The sequence below is a fragment of the Pezoporus occidentalis genome, unplaced genomic scaffold (genome assembly GCF_034315485.1).
Source record: "Pezoporus occidentalis ecotype Australia unplaced genomic scaffold, CSIRO_AGI_Poc_V1 ctg170, whole genome shotgun sequence".
Lineage (NCBI taxonomy): Eukaryota > Metazoa > Chordata > Aves > Psittaciformes > Psittacidae > Pezoporus > Pezoporus occidentalis.
The window spans coordinates 149,480-161,341 of NW_026913532.1; the positions used below are offsets into that span (position 1 = coordinate 149,480).

At 37.4% G+C, this 11,862-nt stretch overlaps 1 long non-coding RNA gene across 1 annotated transcript; it reads right to left on the bottom strand.

Moving 5' to 3' along the window:
• Positions 1-5,059: 5,059 nt before the first annotated feature.
• Positions 5,060-6,624, bottom strand: LOC134161212 (uncharacterized). Its single transcript, XR_009963881.1, has 2 exons — positions 6,522-6,624; positions 5,060-5,283 (listed from the first exon to the last, which is right to left on the bottom strand). It is a non-coding gene; the product is annotated as an uncharacterized LOC134161212 (long non-coding RNA).
• Positions 6,625-11,862: the final 5,238 nt, after the last annotated feature.

Below are 11,862 nucleotides of genomic sequence, written 5' to 3' on the forward strand. Positions count from 1 at the left end.
TTGGGTTCTGTTGAAATGAAAATATGAAATATAAATCAAGGAGAGAAAAACCCCAATCCAGAACAAATGGAACATGTTCTAGTGGCAAGATGAAGTGTCTAAAAAATATACTTATTTTATTTTGTTTTATTTTATTTTAATTTATTTTGCTATTTTATTTTATTCTTTTTCTTTTATTTTATTTTTAATTTCTTTATTTTATTTTATTTTAATTTTCCAACTCAGGGTTTCATTTGATAACCTTACAGGCAATTTGTAAAACTTTTACACCTCCCTCCACCAATTCAAAAGAATTGGCAATGCATTTCTCATGGACCATCAGATCAAACTATGTTCAGGGTTGCTTTTTCCTTGTTCTCACAACTCTATTTCCCTTCCCGCTGCCCTTGGAGCCAGGAAACAATTCCTCTTTCTGTTCACAGAGAATTTTTACTGCCATTTTCTTCCTCCCTCCTACAGCAGCTGATGGGATGGATGCTCCCTGGCAGAGGTCAGAGCTCCCATATACTGTGACCTATCCTTTTGGTTTTTCCTCTGCCCCCTGCATGCACAGAGCTAAAGGAGATGCTACATTTGAAGGCTAAAAGGAAATTCCCTCAAAGCCGTAGTGCTAAGAGAGTTAGAAAGTTCTATATCTGTATACATATATATCCCTGTACCACAAGGGACTGCTCAACCCATCAATTCCTTCCTTTGGAGAGGCTCTTGGGATTTGCGGGTGTCTCAGTTAGAGTCCACTCTTGTGTTAGGCAATGGCTTAGTACCCCACATTAAGTAATCAGGCTGAAAAACTCCGGCCTAAGTCAACGTACTCCATTTAGGAAATATTGGGTGAAATTTAAAACCTGTGATGTCAGGCTGCCTGATCTGACCTGCTGGTCCCTTCTGGACTTCAGACCCCACCATATCAGAGCCAGAGTTTAGCAAGAGCACTCCCTACTTATGTAAAATACTGTTATACAATATCCATTTTTTTAACCAGAATACACTTTCCTAAGGAAACTTCCAACACTTACTGCAAACAAGAGTTTGTGCTTTGCTAGTAAAGGCCCTCATACATTGGTAGTAAACTTAATAAAAGCAATTGATTAGTTCCTCAAAGGTGACAAGACCTTAGGACAGGTAATGGTGCTCTCGGTGATGGCAAGGAGATGGGCTGTGCAGCAAGCTCATGGCTGTGCAGAAGCCGTAGCTCGTACAAAACCAAACCTATACGGCACAGAGCCCCTGCTTAGCACTTTTTGGATCCTCTTTTATAATTAATAGCTAATGTACCTATGCATCTTCAACATAATTCCAGGGTTATGTAAATCCCTTTTCATGGTTAACAGGTGCTAACATGCCACACATGACAATGCGACAAAGACAACACACAATTGGGAGACATTTTTACGTGGAAAGAAGCAATTTTGTGCTAACAGAGAAGGAATTGTCCTGTATTTTCTCACTACCTGCATCTATGCATCATGCATAACAGAGATGTTTCTGTGTTTGAATGTGATAATGCATGCCTTGGCTCCTGGTACACTTTATATGTGTATGCTCATTCTGGATGCAATGCTGCAAGCACGCTAGGAGGTATTTTGGCTGCTAATAAACTTCCCACTTCTAGGCAAGATTAATTCATAATGTGCTTGATTTCTTACAAGAAATTTGTAACAAAAAGTACACCTAAAGCAAAATCTATGAAATTAAGTATCCTGGGCTCTATTCTGCTGCCTTACACTGTGCATAGGTACTTATTTATTTTAAAAAGAAGTGACAGGGTATGGCCCTATGCATTATTATATTGACATTCTGCCATGGGTTTTACTGGGAGGCCAAAACATTTTGTTAACCAGCCTCCCTGACCTCTGGGGAGATCTCTAAACTGTCTCACTTTTAGCCCTAACCCTTTGACTGTCCATGCTACATACATATATTAACTCACTTCTGACATCCAGTCTGAAGCTGAACAGTTCATTCTCAGTGCAGGAAAAATGTGACTTAAGCCACAAGGGAGTTTTACAGATGGCTGACCAGGGACCTGTTTTTGCCCTGGCTTGGATAGCAAAGGCAACTTAGGCATTACCAGCCATTCAACCTAGAACATTGCAATGTGTTTTGATGTCAGAATGGTACAAAGATTTCAAGACAGTAAAGAAAATTGAAACAAGTTTTCAGATTGATGTGGGATTCAGAATAGAATTACAACCTAATGGAAAAGGAAAGCTTTGAACAAAAAAATAGCAAAGGGAAGATCTTTTGTGCATGTAGGGGCTAAGAACAGGACCTCCATCTGGGCCAGTCTTCAGTAATGGTCATTGCTAGATTTTCAGTTTGCAAGAAATTTGTTAGATGTGATATGTAGATGTAGAGATGATGATATTGTGATAAATGTTTTAACTTCCATTCAAATTACCATGCTGCTACTTATTCACACCCTTTTTTTCCTTAAAATTTGGTATGATATTCCTAATCAAAAGCAAGTAAGTGCATTTTTTTAAACCCTCAGAGCTGTCCGTGGATAAATGGTCTTTAAGTAGTATTTATCTTATGCTACTTAAGGTTTGTTGATTGTACAGTGATGTGATTCTACAATACTGATACCATTGAAATTACAAACTGAAAAGACATTTTTAACCAGACAAATTCTACAGTGGGTATTTCTTTTCCATTTGAATTTTTCCTTCTTGGTTTTCTGCCTTTCCACTGAAAGATCTGTGCAATCCTCTATCTGGAATCAGTAACTCTCAAAATTTTGTATTCATAGTACATATGAAGTAGTTGTTCACGTTTATGAAATTAGAATACTTCCAGAGAACGTGCTTTATATCTTCACTCATTGTATTCAGGTGAGTTTAATATAATAAACAAAGGGTACAATTTAGATCTGGTTCACCAATTCAAATAAAAAATAAATTCCCTGGCATCAATGGGGACAACACTTGTGAGAAAAATTGATGAAGAAACCACGGATCACATCTGCATGCATTTCCCAGAGCTACATGCAGTTATTTTATTTGAAATGAAAAAAAGAACAAAAGTTGACAGTTGCATTCATATCTGACTTCATTGTCTCAGTTCAAAGTATTGCAATCAGTGCACATTTATTTCTGCTCATGATTTCTAGTTTATAGACCAGATGATTGCATGGTGGATTTTTGATTCTGACATGCTTTTTCTAGATGAAGATTAATAAATTCTGTGGCCCAATAAACTCATACTGTGGACTTTAAAAAATAGTACACATATCTGGGTAAACTCTTGGGTGAAATTACTTGCTTACACAATGTACATTTTACATCCGGAGCACCTATATTTACCTAGAAGCTAAGTCCAGGACTAGAATACCAAGAGCACTGTAAACCAGGACTGATCCAAAGCTCGTGAAATCCACTACGTAAATTACTGATTTCAGTGGGATTTAAACCAGGCAGTTAATTACTTGAGAAAGTTTACGCAACTTAGTGTTATAAATTGTTGCATCTAATATTATCATGACATTATTGATATATATGGTGACTTACAACAAGTAAACTGTCCTGGGTGATTCATAAATCTGTTAGTTTACAAGTGATTAAGTTAAAGAAATACACAGTGGAAAAATAAAAAGATTATTAGTGTCTCAGGGAAAACATCATTCTTTCAATTCTTGTCCTGTGCAGTATTTTATTTCTTGTGTGTCTTGCTATGTACGACAGACAGTGAAAGAGCACAATTGGCTTGTAGTGTGATGGACCTATCATGTGGGTAAGTTTTTTCTCTAAAAGCCAAGAAATCACTTGCCAATGTCAAGTCACTCATCCCCAGTATGACATTTGTATTGTGAGTCAAAGCACAGCTCAAGGGATGACAAAGCAGTATTGCACACTCGGATCCCGTAACTGAATGTGAACAAATGTAATACTCAAGTGTAGCTTTCATGATGAAATAAAAGATATCTCAGCCATGAAAGGGGATTATTATCTCTGGTATAGAAGCGTGACCCCTCATTAAAATATCCATGGTCATTTCCATCTCTTCCAGTGAGAGCTTCTTTTTATACTGTGGTATTGTTTTAGTTGTCAAACACCACATTTTAGTTTGAATCAAACTGTGGGAATTAGAAGAGAAGCCAGTCAAATTCTCATGGAAACTTTACCAGCTCTGTTTCATCCTGTAATTCAGCATTTTACTGACCACTAATGTTACTTTGCAGAAGTTAGAATGGCTTAGGCTTTCATATATTATGAAAGCAGACAACCTCTTACTATGCTGTGAATATTTTTTTTCAAATCTGTTAACTAAAGAAGAAATGTTCTTCCCAAAGCAGGTCAAAACACAGAATGAAAATTGATTAAAAAAAAATACAAACACATTGTTTTCTCTTATTATTTTATAAAAAATCAATATGTTGAGAGCACACTTTGATTTAAAATTTTAAATCTTGAATTATTTTGTAATTATGAAGAACTTGTGTTCCTTAACTGTTCTGTTTTAACTCACCATGTGTACTTAACTGAGCAATGTTATCTGTACATGGAGATTTTATTAAATAATAGGAAAAAGTCAGCCATCAGTGCATGGAGATACTAAGTCCTTCACTGCCTATAATGTTTGGAGTGAAAAGATGCACTGTATCTTAGTTATCTCCAATTAGTTAAAGTAAGTCAGCTATTTAGTGGTGGTACTTCAACACCATGGATATTTCAATTAAACAAGGGTGGCCTGTTTCTTACAGACAGTCATGCTGGACACACGCTCTAGAAAACTTTTGTCCAATTTTTCAGAGGTTTCTTTTTTTCCAGTCATACTGGAAATCAGGCAGTAATTGAAACAAGAGTAGGTAAATCTTTTAAATGCCTACAAGCAGCAATGTGCACCAAATCTTGCTTGAAAAGAAAATTAACCAGGGCCAGAGTGCAGTCAACACATGTGCTTGCACTTAACAGTCAGCCAGCTCAAGTGAAAAAAAGAAGGTCCCAGTGAAAGGGTCATGGTGACTGATTATTAAAAGAAGTACATGGAAAGGCACTGCTGTAGGAGTTCTTTTTTTAGGAATATAAATCTGAGGGGATGACAGGAGACACATGGGAGGAGTTTGGGATGGATTTAATTCCTGTATTTGTTTTACAAACAAGCAGAAGCTCTATTTCCATGACTAAACACCAGTCAGATATTTCCAAAAGCTTGGAAGAATGCAAAGGCAGAAAACAGTTCAAAAAGGCAGTAAGATGTCTGGAGACCCAAACAACATAACAATGTCTTGGTGACCCTGGACAGGATGCTACTACAGGAGGTGGTGCTGGCCAAGCTCAAGTGCTGCAAAAGGGAATAGAGAATGGCATATCTGCATTCCAAAATTCACCTTCTACTCACAAAGAATCAATATAAATTTAACATATTATATTATATATATAACATATATAACATATATAATATAAATTATAACAATCTTACACCAACTCTTCAGTTTTCTTCAGGTAAATATATTTTCTGATGTCACATATCTTCCAAGATAGGTGCTCTTCCACATGATGCAGGGTTTTGTACTGACAAGTGTATTCAGTTGGTGTAGGTAAATGATTTATGTATTTGTGAATAAGTTATGCTGACAAAGGCATAGCAACTGAAAAGATGCATGTTTCTTGCAATGCTCCACAAAGCACCCTTTGCCAAAAAAAGCACATCAATTCAACAACCTCCAAGGTATTATTTGTAAGAATACACCATTTCCTATATTGGATATCACTCCCAGTTAGCTTCCCCTTGGCCAGTAATGTAAATACACTTTACATTTCTCCATTTGTAGTTTTCTTTTGTATATCGTCTTCCTCTGCTTCAGCTGAGGGGAATTTAATATTTGTGTTCCAAGTTTCTCCATGAATCCTTACCCCTTGATTCATATACATTCTGACAACATACTTCAAGTACTTTGTTTTAATAAGTACTGTTTTCATTGCACTGTTTGGGATTTGGTGGGAGAAACGCGCTTGGAGAGTTGCCTGCCTCTTAAAAATGTAGCTAATGGCCGTTAGGGTCCTGTTTCTTGGACCATAAAACTTGCCTGCAACAACTGAAAAGAGAATTCTGTTTGACCTTTTGTGACTTAATTTCATGCTTGATTTCCACTGCTGCCACTTGCTTTACCTCAAAGACTGTGGTTGTGTCCCTCCAACGGACAGTGTGGGATGGAGAGGTGAGTGTCTGCCCTGTGTCTGAGTGTCTGCTCTCCTGCTGCCTAAACCAATTACACAATTTTGATGAACTGACCTTTTAATCTCAAAATAAAATACACATTAGTTTTCAAGTCCCTGTCCAATGGTAAAATAACTGTGTTCTCTTCATTTATTCTTAAAATATCTTTCCCTTCAGTTCTTAATGATGGAACAATTGTAACCTATAAATGTGTATTTAGTATTATCTAAATGCACTGATTGATCTACTGCATATTTCTGTAAATGTTACTCTTGATACTCCAGTTTCACTCATGTAAACAGAGTGGTGATTTATGTCCTGGTCTATCCAACACTGTAATCAGTACCTGTAATAATCAGTACCTGTAATTAGTACAATCTGCACCATATGTTCTATTGTACCACTGCTTGTTGTCCTTTTTGAATCACTGTTTCTCGTGCTTGTCCTTTATCTATTTCAGTCATAGTGGAAACAATAACTGTTAAAACAGACACACAACCGGCTTGCAGATTCTTACTGCAATGCCAGTAACTTTTCTAAATCTAGGACAAGAACTTTAGGGTTTTAGAAATTTAGAGCTGCTAAAGGAGAAAATTTTCTAATTTTGGGTTGAGAGCAGTGCTACAACTTCACCATCAACAGCATAGAAATCATTAGCAAGGATCACCATAAGTCTGGGGGCGTACCAATCTTCTGGACCTTCAGTTTTTGACATTGATGCAGAGAGATGACCATGACTGATTCTTTATGATGGATGTACTCAGTCATTTCATCACACTATCAAATGCTGTCAAATCATTTTCCATAAAGAACAAGCATAGGGTGTTGCTAATCAGGGCTCAAATGCAATTTTCAATCAAACAGTCTTTACAGGAAAAGAAGCTTTTTCCATGCACTTTCATGTTGTGCTTTTGGATAAGCAAAGACAGTTGTAGTTAAACACTATTTTATCCATAAATGAGAATATAAAGAAGTTTAAAAGTCTAAGAACATTAAGTGTGTTGAATGTGTTCCTACCATGAGGAACACAACTAAAGGCAAAGTGGACTGAAAGACACCAGCAAGCCACTGAAATGTGATAAGACAATTAAATGCTGACTACACATTTCAAAATGCATGGCTATTTGAAAATAAACGTCCTCCTCATTTTTAGTACTTGTGGTAAAAGTTTGGGAGATAAAGCTCCCCAGATTCTCCACAAGCATGACTTTGGTGATGGCATGGAAACGTTGCAGTAAGAGATCTAATGAAGTAGACACAATGTCACTGTAACAGATCAGCCTTGTAAAGCATGCATGCACACATCTGAGATGCACATCAGTAAATCGAATTCCATCCTGAAAGTCAAGTGGCATCCTAAGTTGAAGACCCTCAAAAATGCCTCACCAGAGTAATTTTGAACACTACATTAGGTTGGTTTCTGTTTGGATGAGGAAAATGTGAAGAAAAGGAAGGAGACCGTGACCATAAATATGTCCCTTGCATACTGGAAATTAGCAGAAGTGTTTCTACATCTCTCTACATCTACACTTCTACATCAGCAGAAGTGTTTCTACATCTACATAATTTCCTGTTAGCTCAGCTGGTGAGAACAGGCAAATCTGGGACCTCCTGTGGGCTCCATACAGTGGAAATTCATCTGACTTCTGCTTAGTCAAAATCTATGAGATTATCTTCTAAATCAGCTAAGCGCTCCTGATACCTTGGACATCAAATAGAAAGATAACTAAGTCAGCAGGGTAATTTCTGTCACTGCATCCCTTGCCGTATGCCTGAAATCTCATTAGTAGGAGGAATCAGATTGCCTTTGAAGGTAGACTTTAAATTGAAAAAAAAAAAAAATTAAAAAAAAATGAGAGAAGGATAATACAGATCAGGCTTAGCAGAGGAATACCACATCCACACAAATTCTTGGTGGCAGCTGTGTAATGAGGAGTAGGGTGGGCACCAGGAAGAGAGCAGCAGCAATCATCCATTCAACTGCTTGGTCATTCATCTAGAGCTGTCAGCTCTACCCACAGCTCTTTAAGGCAGACTTCACCCTCCTTGTCAGCCATGGTGATAATGATGCTTCATACAGGTGAAAATCCAATTACAGAATAAAAATCACAGGCCTAACAAACTGTGTTTAATTTTATGGGTTATTATTACCTCCGTTGTCTCATCTCTCATTACATGTTTTGTAATTAGAATATGAGGTCTTTCTGGGTGCGACTTTCATTAAAATTCTGTCCCCAGTGAGTCAACATTAGCAGGGGATTCATACTGAACAAAATACAAATAGAATGCTTATTAATTAACTCTCCGGTATGTTTCGCCTTAACATGACGTTATCTTGGACAGCATCATTTTATTTAAGAATTTATATATACACATAGATGCTACCTAAGGTATCCTTTAGATCTCCAGTAGTGTGCTTGGAAAAAAGTACTGAGTAACAATACATTTCATATGTCTGCATAGAAATCTTAACAAGTCCATTTATCTTCACAAGACTAATGAAGCTGGCCATATCTTCTGTCCTATCATTCCAACTGTGCATTACTGTCCTGCTTATACGACTGTCTTATAACTAAAAATATAAAAATAATATATGTGTGATTATAGAATAACTTTAATCTATATTTCTCTGCCTGACACTGTCCATTTTTTAAATATTTTTAAGGAACTGACTTTTCATGTTATAAACAGCCAGCATATGCTATCGAAAATGTCCTACAGGACGGTTTGAGCTGAGCAAAAATTACAAAAGTAAAACCAAATACCATTTCCTTTCTGGAATGTTCAGATTCAAAGTTGCCAGTAAGAATATATTTCACTGAGAAAAATACATCTTTATTGTAAAATAAAGTAGAAGGAGATGTTGGAGATCAAAGTATTATCAACTGCTGCCTCTTCCTCTCTTGGCAGTGTTAGTGTTCAGATGTAAGACTTTAAATGAGTTCCAGGGTCACAGATACATTAAAAAGAAAAAGAAAAAAGAAAAAAGAATGAAAATAAAAAAGAAAAAAAAAGGCAGGTGCTGGGTAGGTTTAAAGATAGCAGAGTGGTAATGGCAAACTCTGAAAAGCAAAGCGTCACGTGTGATATTTCTTATAGTGCCAGGAGCTAACTTTTTGCGTTATTCAAGATAAGAAAGGTGATAGTCAAGATCTTCATTAAAGCTGAACATGTAACAAACTTGAACCCAAGAACCAAAACAATCCCCATCCTAGAAGAGTGTCTAGAACATCCTGAGCAAGGACAAATTACTGCTTTTCATTCCTCCCCAGTGGAAGACAGAAAGTGCATTATTATTACGGGTGTAGAACTCATTAGACTTCAGGACAACCAATCTAAACACCAAGTAAAAACCTTCACATAAGTGGATATCCTCTTTTCCTCATGTGGCAGACCTCCTCACTCCCTCAGTGCTCCAGTGTGCTCCATGCGAATTTGGATAAAGACTTTTGTCTGACTGCAACAAGGCACAGTCTGCCACTATTTGAATATTCTGGAGAATGTGCTGGTGATCCTGGGTAATAATGAAGGTATCCCAGAATCCCCACTGTGTGATTCACTGATTCTTTGCATGAAGTTAACTTCTTGTTAAACAGTTATCTTGAAGCAATTATTAATTTAAGCCAGGCTAATACCAAAGCCACATGAATATTTGAATTAAGCATTGAATAATATAAATATGTTTATAATTATTTACAACTTGTAAAATAAACAACATGGCTACAAAACTTCATAGAAACACAGGAAAAAAACAGAAGAAAAACCGTGCTTCATCTGCTTACTCCAAATTGCATTTGAAAGGTTCTTGCTAATGAATGCAACCTGAGATGAAAGCACACAAAAACCAGCTCCCCAGCTAAGGAGCCCTTTAAAAACACATCCGAGCAAAGCAGATGGGCAGAGGAAACATAGTCCCTAAAGAATCAGAAGAACAAAAGAGAATATCCCTATTGAAGCTGTGCTGCCTTGCATGAGAACTCCTTTCACACAGGTCAGGCAAGGAAATGCTCTCTGATATGTGCAGAGGTACTGGAAAGTCCACCCAAACCCTGAGGGTCACTCTCAGATGATTAAAATGAAAATGTAAAAAACCACCACCACCAAAACCACAACAACAATAACAAAACATTACGACAAAGTACTACCAGACATCCAACCCTTAATGAAGAATCATTTCAAATGTGAATACAACCAGTAAGCCTCCTGCCCATTTATGGGAAACAGACATGTACCAAAAGAAAAGGACCTTGGTGAACTTACAAACAAGTCTCCAGCTTTAATAGATTTTTTTTGCCCCTTGAGCACAAAAGCATTACGTCTTCAGTTCCCTTAACAGCAAACTTTGGAGAACAAAGAGGGCTCATTGACTAATGTAGTTACATGGTCACTTTCTGCATTGTCTGCTGTATCTGAAGAAATGAGAAAAATCACAAACTGGATCACAGAACAACCTCATTCTCTGCATGGCATGAGTAACTTATGAGTCTATTGCCTGACTGGCAAATGATCTTTCCTTGGTTTATTACACTGTGTCTGAAATTCTCCCTACAGGGCAGGTCAGTAATAGTCTAGAAGATCCTGCTTCCAATGGGAATTGGATGTCAAGACAGAGTTGGAATTTAATATGTTCTAACACTTTCAAATAAAAAGAAAGCAACCACAAAAACCACAAGTGCTACAGAAAAGAGCCTCTTTACAAAGTCAACACAAAAAGCAACTGAGTGAGTGGAACAGCCTCAGTTTGGATTATTCTGGGTATGGAATAAATGCCCTGTTGTGAGCATTCAGGATGGATATCAGGTGTCTTTGCAGCCCTTCATCTCAAGGTTACCTGACTGATCCTATATGCTGGAGTCCTCATTAAACTGACCAGAGAGAACCCTCATGAAAGAACTTGCTGGAGTCCTTCCACCCTGAATTTCCTGTGGTTCTGCAATGCCCCCTCAAAAGCTCCAAACAGCCAGCACAGGAAGAATAGAAACAGATAGACATTTGTTGACAGAACAATGTCTTAGTTTAGTCCTGATGTGGACTGGAAAAGTGGGGCGAAAATGTACCTAGAGTAATATTTCTAAATTGCTACTTTACCCTTCTCATGCTGCCAGCCAAACCCCATCCTGATGTGGCCTGACTGATCAACACTTCTAATCTTGAGCAGCACAGACCTTTTAGGAATTTTTAACAGTGGCATCTGCATTTTATTCCCAGTTTGGAAAGAATCTGAATATTTGGGAAGTCCTTAGAACCTTATTGCTGAAAAGAAATATCCTAAAAATCAGTCAGCTATTTTAATGCAGACAATGCAGAGAAGCCTAAGAAAATTTCCACTGCAGTCATATATGATACCACAGTTAAGACAGTGCCAACTCTGGGAAACCTTTCCGTTAATTAAATAAACCTACACTGCTTCTCTCTCCAGTAGGTGACTTATTCTGACAACTCTAAATCTTTGGTGTCAGATTGCTCATGGTTCTTGAATTCCTCTTGATGCTTGTTCAAGACACAGATGTTTGCAGCTTCAATACAGTGACATAATCAAAAGGATATTAAGTGACAAGATAAGTAGTCCAGATAATACCCCCTAGCAATCCTAGGTATATGTCAGCTAGAGTCCTTGGAATACAAGATATCTGCATATTATCTATTTAGCTCATGCATTACCACACGTAGTTGTGGATGCTCGATGATTTTTCAAGGTCATAG